General features: G+C 38.7%; 1 long non-coding RNA gene across 1 annotated transcript; it reads left to right on the forward strand.

The window, feature by feature from the left end:
* The first annotated feature begins 6,726 nt into the window (after window positions 1–6,726).
* On the forward strand, window positions 6,727–8,913 carry LOC310735684. The gene is made up of 2 exons (XR_014536357.1): window positions 6,727–6,966; window positions 7,008–8,913. It is a non-coding gene; the product is annotated as an uncharacterized lncRNA (long non-coding RNA).
* Window positions 8,914–9,120: the final 207 nt, after the last annotated feature.

Here is a 9,120-nt window from a genome sequence, read left to right on the forward strand (position 1 = left end):
GCGACACCCACGGCGGAGTCCAGAGGCCGAGCGATGCCCACGGCGGAGTCTCCAGGCCGAGCAACGTCCTCAGCAGAGGTCAGAGGCCCAGCGACGCCCTTGGCAGAGGTCAGAGGCCGAGCATCGTCCTCAGTGGAGGTCAGAGGCCAAGCGACACCCTCGACGGAGGACAGGAGCAGAACGACACCCTTGACGGAGAAAAGGAGTGGAGCGACGTCCTCTGTGGAAGTTTGGTGCAGACACTGGGGTCCGACAGTGCCCTTGAAAGGCTTTAGGAGTGCAGTGGCACCCTCACTGGGGGTCTGAGGTGCCGCGCTGACTACGAGGGAACTCAGGAAGGAGGTGGTAGGACTCTGTGGCATGAGGGTGTCCTCTGGATATCCGTGGTACTGTGGTGCCCTCTGCAGGTGTTTAAGGTGTGACAGCACACTGGAAGGAATTTCTGAGTGCTTTGTAGTGTTCAGAGGAACTTCGAGGAGAGACGTTGCCTGGAGAGGAACTTGGAGGCATGACGTCGCCTTAAAAGGGACTCGGAGGCGTGACGTCATCTGGAGAGCGATTCAGAGGCGTGACGTTGACTTTAGAAAGGTCTTGGTCTACATCGTCACCCTCTGAGATGCTTGGAGGCGAGACGTGGCCATAAGAGGGACTTGGAGGCGAGACGTCGCCTTGTGAGGAACTTGGAGGTGAGACCTCGCCTTGTGGGAAACTTGGAGGTAAGACGTCGCCTTGTGAGGAACTTGAAGGCGATACGTCACCTTGTGGGGACCTTGGAGGCGAGACGTTGCCTTGTGGGAAACTTCGAGGCGAGACGTCACTGTCTGGCAGCAGTACAAAGCACCCTCAGCAGAACACTGGAGCTAAGCGGCACCCTCGGCGAACACTGGAGCTGAGTGGCACCCTCAGCGGAACACTTGAGCGGAGCGGCACCCTATGCGGAACACTGAAGTGGAGCGGCACCCTCGGAGGAACACTGGAGCGGTACCTGCCGACGCTCCGTAGGAATCCCCCCACTTGGTCATCTCGGCGGAGAAGCAAGCCGGAAATTTCCCTGGGCTCTCTGAGGGGCGCAGCACAGCCGCGCTTGCATGCTCCGGAGCCGGGGAGCATGATCCGTGAGGAGCGGCAGCGAGCTTCCGGGTAAAACCCGAAGTGGAGTTTGGCTGCCGAACCATCGTGGCAGTGCGATTCCTCTTTCAGTACTGGTCGGACCATCTGTTCAGACCACGAACCGGAAGCGGGAGTAGCTCTATCATGTTTATTGTGAACACACAAACACACACAAGTCATGTAGAGATACGAACCAAATCGCCAGTAGAATCCACGGGATGTAAGTAATCCATGGTACGGAAACAAACCACGGGAGGATAGTAATCCACGGAACTAAGGTAATCCTCAGAACGAAGGTACTCCACAGAACTATGGTAATCCTCAGAACGAAACTAATCCACGGAACCAGCGGGGAATGCTGGCAGTCCTGAGTAAGGTCGGTGTCCGTAGCTATTGAGTATGTCCAACACGAGTAAAATGGGAACGGAGGCTTGTATGGGGAAATCAGTAACGAGAGACACCGGTCTCTTGTTAATGCTGGAAGTGGCAGAACGAGGCAGCATGACAGCTGCTGAGGGGGGCGTGGCAGATTGATTCCTGACACTTTGCAGGCCCTGGGCAGATTAGATTGACATGGCAGCACATAGAGGCTGAAATCTGATTGGACAAAAAAAAAATCTGATATCCACATACACGTACTGGAAGCAGTGCAACCAAGAGAAACAATACGAAATGAAGAGAATAAACTGTTGGGAATAAATTAATACAATATCATGGAACAAATATTAGAATTTAGAGTGAAAATGTAGGTCAGTGCTTCTGATAGTGTTTATGCCAGCAGAGAATGCTTATCAAACTCTTAACAAAAAAGAATCATAAAACTCCTGGTCTTATTGTAGCCATAAAATACATACAACATTTATGTATTTTATGGCTACAGTGGGTGCACAATCCGAGGCCCGACCAGGTTCCTTGACATGATATAATAATTGATGCAACCATGCAAATGGTCAGTAAAATAAAATACAAATCTAAAATTATTTTTTTACTTTCGCTTAAATTCACTACTTCGCAGCGGCAATCAAAGCAGGTCTAAAACAGAGCACGTGCTCTACACTGATTGGTGGCTTACTGGTGTGTTTGACCAGTTAAGTTTTCAACTGAAAGTTTTTAAATAAGAAGGAACGACTTTGCAAAATATAATTGAGCAAAAAGATATTTGACTTTGAAATGTAGTGAAGTTAAAGTCTAAATTACATCTAGTATATTACTGTCCATCACCACACGTACTGGAAGTGGTGTAACCAAGAGAAACAATACGAAATGAAGAGAATAAACTGTTGGGAATAAATTAATACAATTTCATGGAACAAATATTAGAATTTAGAGTGAAAATGTAGGTCAGTGCTTCTGATAGTGTTTATGCCAGCAGAGAATGCTTTGCTGGCCCTGACTGCCCGCCACTGTTAGTAATAGTAGTAGTTAATTTTGGTAAAACATTACCTACAAATCTTGCCTTATTGCATATTAATGCAATTAATTAAATATTAAAATATTTATGTACCTCTAATGAATGTCACAGTGTAGGTCCCCTGTAAATATTGTGTTAACAACATTACATCTGCAAAATGTCCATTTAAAACAAATGCTTAGGTTACAAAATGTTCTTCAATAGGTTCTTAAATGGTTCTTTGCAAAATTATTGGTTTTGTGAATACAAAAATGGTTCCTCTCGGATCCAAGAAGAACCAAATGACCTTTCAAGGGTTTAGAACTCTGAAAAAGTGTATTGAAAATAACTGTTCAACACTAATTTATTGTGTATATCTGTTTCATTTTGCGGTAAAGTGAAATCTTTAAGTCATTACAATGATTGACTGCTTTATTACTGCATGGAGATGTTGGATAGATTTACTTGTTTAAGGTGTGTACTTAAGCTCCGGTTTAATGTTACCGATAAGAGACTGGAGCAGAATTAAGGCGTCATGACGAGTGCAGACTTGTGATAATGTAGTGAGAACTTGTGGGAGGGTGTGAAAAGCGTGATCACGTTCATCCTTTCTGACAACCTGTGTGTATATGTGCATGTGTGTGTGTGTGTTTACAGTGGCAGTCCATTAACCTTTGGTACATCTTTCACTTCAGCTCACCACAGTCCATTTGGTTCTCACATACCTGCACACGTTTCCCTGAAAGTGTCATAGCATGAAGCTCTGAAAGATAAGCACTGGAGCTGAACCTGGAATGTATGCTGCTATACAGTATTTAAAATAAATAAATAAATTCTTTCCAATTTAAATTTAACCAGTTTACATTTGGAATGATTTATGGAAATGTGGCATGAACTATTTTGGGTTTTGAACAGATCTGTCCTGTTTTGGATCAGGTAAATATTTGACTATTTTATTGTTTAAATATTTGTGATTTTAAGCCTATTTTCTAACCCAAGCAGAAACTTACAGTGCATAAAGGAAAATGAAGTGTATATTTCATATATTATTACATTTCTTGCATATTTGTTTAAAACATCATAGTACCAAATATACTTACAGTAAATGTTTCCACCAGATCATGTAGCATCTGCAAATGAACCATTACCCTTCATATTGTTCCTCTTTTTAGGAGGGTGGAGAAAGCTGGAGAACCCTGAGGAAACCCACATCCAAACTGGACCTGAATGGACATAGTGGAATGATGAGGCATAAAATGCTACCTGCTGCACCACCCAGGTAGGAATTTGTACAGAATAGTAGCGTTGGAATAATTTTAAGAAGTATATCATATAATAAATTAATAATTCGAAATACACACATCAACAACAACTTATCTCAAGAAAATCTTAAGAAAAACTCTGAAGTTCTGAGTTTTTTCTACCAAACTAAATACATCATTGTAGATTCTTTTTTCTATTGCTTTGCTAGGTTTTCCTGAAAATGTACAAATACTAAGCAACTTTTTAAAATGCAGCTTAACGCTGTCAGAGGCCTCTTTTACTTTTTCTTTAACCGTCTATTTACTTGCAGTGCTCAGAGTGAGCGCTTAAACAAGGCAAAGCACATAGTGAAAGAGGGGGGAAAACTTCTGATGAGGTTAACTGGAGGATGGGTATTTGTGTGTGTGTGTGTGTGTGTGTGTGTGTGTGTGTGTGTGTGTGTGTGTGTGTGTGTGTGTGTGTGTGTGTGTGTGTCTTATTGGGTTTGTTGGAGGAAAAGGTTTGAAAAGTGGAGGAAGGTCTGAAGGGTGGGTTTGAGGAGGTGTTAAAGATCCTGGCTTTGAGCCAAACCCTTGTCCTGCTGCTGAGTGCATATAGAGATGAGAATTCCAGACATGCCACTGACAGTCTCGTTAAACTATACAGCAGTCATGAAGCTCCAGCACTGTCTCTGAACTTGGCCAAAACACACACACACACACACACACACACACACACACACACACACACACACAATCATCTTCTCCTTTTTCCTCTTCATCTGTCTATAGCAGCCCATAAAACTGTCTGGTAAAAAGTAAAATTTGTCTTACTGTTTGGGGAGAGTACAAGAAACATTTTGAACAAAACAGAGAAAAAAACTGCTTAACTTATTAACTACAAGAGAGGAAATAAAAAAGAGGCTGGTGATGGAATAACTGTTTATAGCTGCCATGAGAACTTGTTTCTTGGATACTCCACAATGTTAAATATAACTATAAATGGATAAAACAGAACAATGTCATTCCTTAAAAAATGGAATATTGTAATGAATGGTGAATTGTTATTGTTTGAAAGATATAAAACCTTCAGAACTTTTCTGAATTCATGGCAGACATGATGTTTTCTGACATTGGAGATGTACTTGCTCACTTTATACATTCTCTCTCCAAGGAAAAAAATGTAAAAAACAATAAATAAAAAGCTCACTCCCTACAGATTGATGTGTGCATGCGGCATGACCTACGCTTCAGTGCCTTAGAGCAGAAAGACATCACGGGGGATCAGAGTGGATCAATTATGAACTGACAGCAGACCTGATGGAAAACTACTTATCTCTGAAGCATTTAAGCACAAATTACTGGTTTAGAAATGTATAATATACTGAGACTAAAATTATATATAAAATGTTAAAAAATTATGCAGTTTTTTAATCAGCTCTGGATCTCTTTGCTCTCTCTTCTATTACTCTTCCTCTTGTCCCTCATTAGCCATGTCTGTATGATGAAATTAGATTAAGTCAGACAGGATAACCGCTGTGGACGAGCCTGTGTGTGTGTGTGTGTGTGTGTGTGTGTGTGTGTGTGTGTGTGTGTGTGTGTGTGTGTGTGTGTGTGTCTGTGTGTGAAGGACAGCACTGTGTCCTGTAGTCACATGTGTCTCTGTTCCTTCCTGTCAAAAACGGTTTCATTAAAGCTCGCCCTTCAAACATCACTATCATTGTTACTGTTGCTACACACCCTGATAAATCTAAAATTATTCTACTTATTAATAACAGAAACAGATGCACAACACCACAACACTTTTTTCCTTTATGCTTTTTACATTATATGGACAAAGGTTTTGGGACAATATGTGTTTTTTCCCCAAACTGTTACCACAAAGTTAGATTTTTTTCACAATTGCAAGTTAAATCTCGCCACCATCCGCTCTGGGCCAAAGCTCATTTAAAATTTACTAAGGCAAAGTGGAAAACGATTCTGTGGTCAGAAGAATCGAAATTGAAATTTCTTTTTGGAAACCATTGACACCACATCCTCCAGATTAAAGAGGAGAGGGATCATCTGTCTTATTATCAGTGCTCAGCTCAAAAAGCTGCATATCTGATGGTGCGGGAGTGTATTATTGCCTGTGGAATGGCCCACTTGAACATTTGAAAAGGCTCCATCAATGCTGCATACTGCATCTATTTTAATAGCATGACTTCGTAGTGGTAGTATGTAGTAGAACTACTTCTACCAAGTAGTAGAAAAATCTGGGTGCTGAACGTGACTGCCTGCAGTCTAGACCTTTCACCATTTGAAAACATTTGGTGCAAAAATACAACAAAGGACACCCAGAACTCTTAAGCAGCTAAAATCCTGCATCAGACACATATGGAAAAACATTCCTCTTCCAACGCTTTAGCTCAGCAACTGGCCTCCTCAGTTTCTCAGATCTATATGGACATAAGGCATGATGTCATACAGTGGTAAACATGGTGCTGTGCCAAATGTTTTTAAACCTGTTGCAGGCATCAAATTCAAAATGACCAAATTTTTTCTTAGAATGGTATATATTCTCAGTTTAAACATTTGGAATGTTTTATATATATATATATATATATATATATATATATATATATATATATATATATATATATATATATATATATATATATATATAATATTATATTATATTATATTATATTATATTATATTATAATATATATATTATATTATATTATATTATATTATATTATATTATATTATATTATATTATATTTAGTGAATAGATTGTAGATTTTTGAGATTATCAAAATGAACACCCTGAAAAAATAAATCATTTGTGCGAATAAGAATATATGTATTACATGTGAAATACAATTACATGTGAACTAATTAAACAATTTTATTTTGCCATATTTTTTATGTAGTGAAAACAGTTTTAACAATTGTAAACAATTTAATACAACTTGTTGAAACAAAGCCAAACCTTTGAAATAAATAAATAAATAAATAAATAAATAAATAAATAAATAAATAAATAAATAATAACAACAACAACAAGCAAACTTGCAATACACCAAGACTTAAACAGGAAGTGTGTGTTTATGTGTGTGGGTGCGCAGCAGTGGTGGACGAAGTGCACAAAGCATGTACTTGAGAAAGGGTATAGATACAGTTTGTAATATTTTAATCCAGTAAAAGTAAAAGTGCTCCCTGTAAACTTACACTTGAGTAAAAGTACAAAAGTATTTGCCTTCAAATGTTCTTAATTATCCAAGTACTTATTATGGCTATATCCTATCTATATTCCTATTATCATTTTTATCACAAGACTCTTTGCTTAATCAACTTAGTTTATGTTAAAAAACTCTAATGTTACTCTTAGCGCACTGATTTATTAATAGAATGATATTTATAAGTTAAACACTGATTGATATTTAATAAATTATAATAAGCCGAAAACCTCCTTTTCAACGACTTAAAAAAATGATGCAAATAAGGCCACGGTTTCTGTGGCAAGTAAGAGTCAGGAGGTTCTCCCATCATAATGTTGTGCTTGATGTTTAACTGACGCTAAACTGTATGTTCATGTTAAGTAGATAGCACCAAGCAGCAGTGGCTGTTCTACATTGAGTGATGCCCTGAGTGAACCACGCCATGACTCAACATCTCCGCCATTGATCAGTTTCAGTTTTGAAACGCTCCTCTCTGATTCAGCTACCATCACTGGATGAGTAAAAACATATTCTCAGAGCAGTTCACAAATTTAGATTTCTAAACTCCAATTCATGTATAAATATCACCCAAAAATGCATTTATTGCACAATTAAATACACGTCATTCTGCGCAATTTATCAAACTCTTAACAAAAAAGAATCATAAAACTCCTGGTCTAATTGTAGCCAAAAATTCATACAACATGTATGTATTTTATGGCTACAGTGGGTGCACAATCCGAGGCCCGACCAGGTTCCTTGACATGATATAATAATTGATGCAACCATGCAAATGGTCAGTAAAATAAAATACAAATCTAAAAATTTTTTTTTTTACTTTCGCTTAAATTCACTACTTCACAGCGGCAATCAAAGCAGGTCTAAAACAGAGCGCGTGCTCTACACTGATTGGTGGCTTACTGGTGTGTTTGACCAGTTAAGTTTTTAACTGAAAGTTTTTAAATAAGAAGGAACGACTTTGCAAAATGTAATTGAGCAAAAAGATATTTGACTTTGAAATGTAGTGAAGTTAAAGTCTAAATTACATCTAGTATATTACTGTCCATCACTGGTGCGCAAGGTCACTTTGTTTTGAAAACAGGATGTAAAAGTGTGTTCAGGACAGAGGTGAAGAGTGAAACAGGTGGAAATAATGCGATTAGTATTGAAGCAGGATGAGGGTCAAAGCGACGTCCCTTAATAACTTAAAGACTGTCAGGAATATGGCCTTGGACTTCAAAGCACTCTTTGTTTGTCCTCCTTAGTTGTTCAGTGGTTTATGGCTTCTAGATCAGGATCTGTTTAGTTGTTTTCATGTCTTCTGTTTGTATAGACTTTCCTCATTACTACATTACAACACTAGATGTGGATCAGAGCTACAATTTAAATGAAAAGCCAAAATAGCAAATGTCCATCAGCCATTTATTAATTATCTTCACAAAGTCATGAGTCACAGCTCCATACAGATCACGTTCTGTAGAAAAAGCAACTATTTCTTATTCACATCCAGTTGAGAGACTGTTGGTTGACAAATTTTTATCATTATGCCAGAATCCAAAGTGGGAACATCAGCAAAAGCTAATATGGGCAGAATATTTCCCCCACACTCGCTCGTATTTTTATTGAAGGATGAAAAAAAAGGAAAAGAAGGAGAAATGGAGAGGACGGTGAATGACTGGGTTGCCAGATTGAGCTAGGGTTAATGAGCACCACGGTCTTCTTTTATAGAAAACTTTTTTTTTTTTCTCTCAAAACAAGTGAAACATGTATGCATTTTATTTGGGTTCATTCTCAATAACAGTAAGAAATGATGTGTGTGTGTGTGTGTGTGTGTGTGTGTGTGTGTGTGTGTGTGTGTGCGTGTGTGCATCTTCTGCTATTTCTCTTACTTGACATAAATAAGGCAAATCTAATCTAAAATGATACAAATGAAATGTCCATACAATTGCTAGAACCATGTCTTAATGTAGATGTACTCCAAAGATACTGAGATAAAGGGGATTACAAAGCAGATAATATTCATAAATCAGAAATATGTGTCTAATACAATTTCATGCAAGAAAAAAGCAAAAAATATTTCGGTGGATCAGGTTTTGGTTTTTCGTGCGCTTTGTGGGGACAAATCATAGTTCAGCAACATTTACGTACAATTTGAACAACAATAATAATAACATAA

This window comes from Silurus aristotelis (genome assembly GCF_946808225.1).
Source record: "Silurus aristotelis genome assembly, chromosome: 13".
In the NCBI taxonomy this organism is placed as follows: Eukaryota; Metazoa; Chordata; class Actinopteri; order Siluriformes; family Siluridae; genus Silurus; species Silurus aristotelis.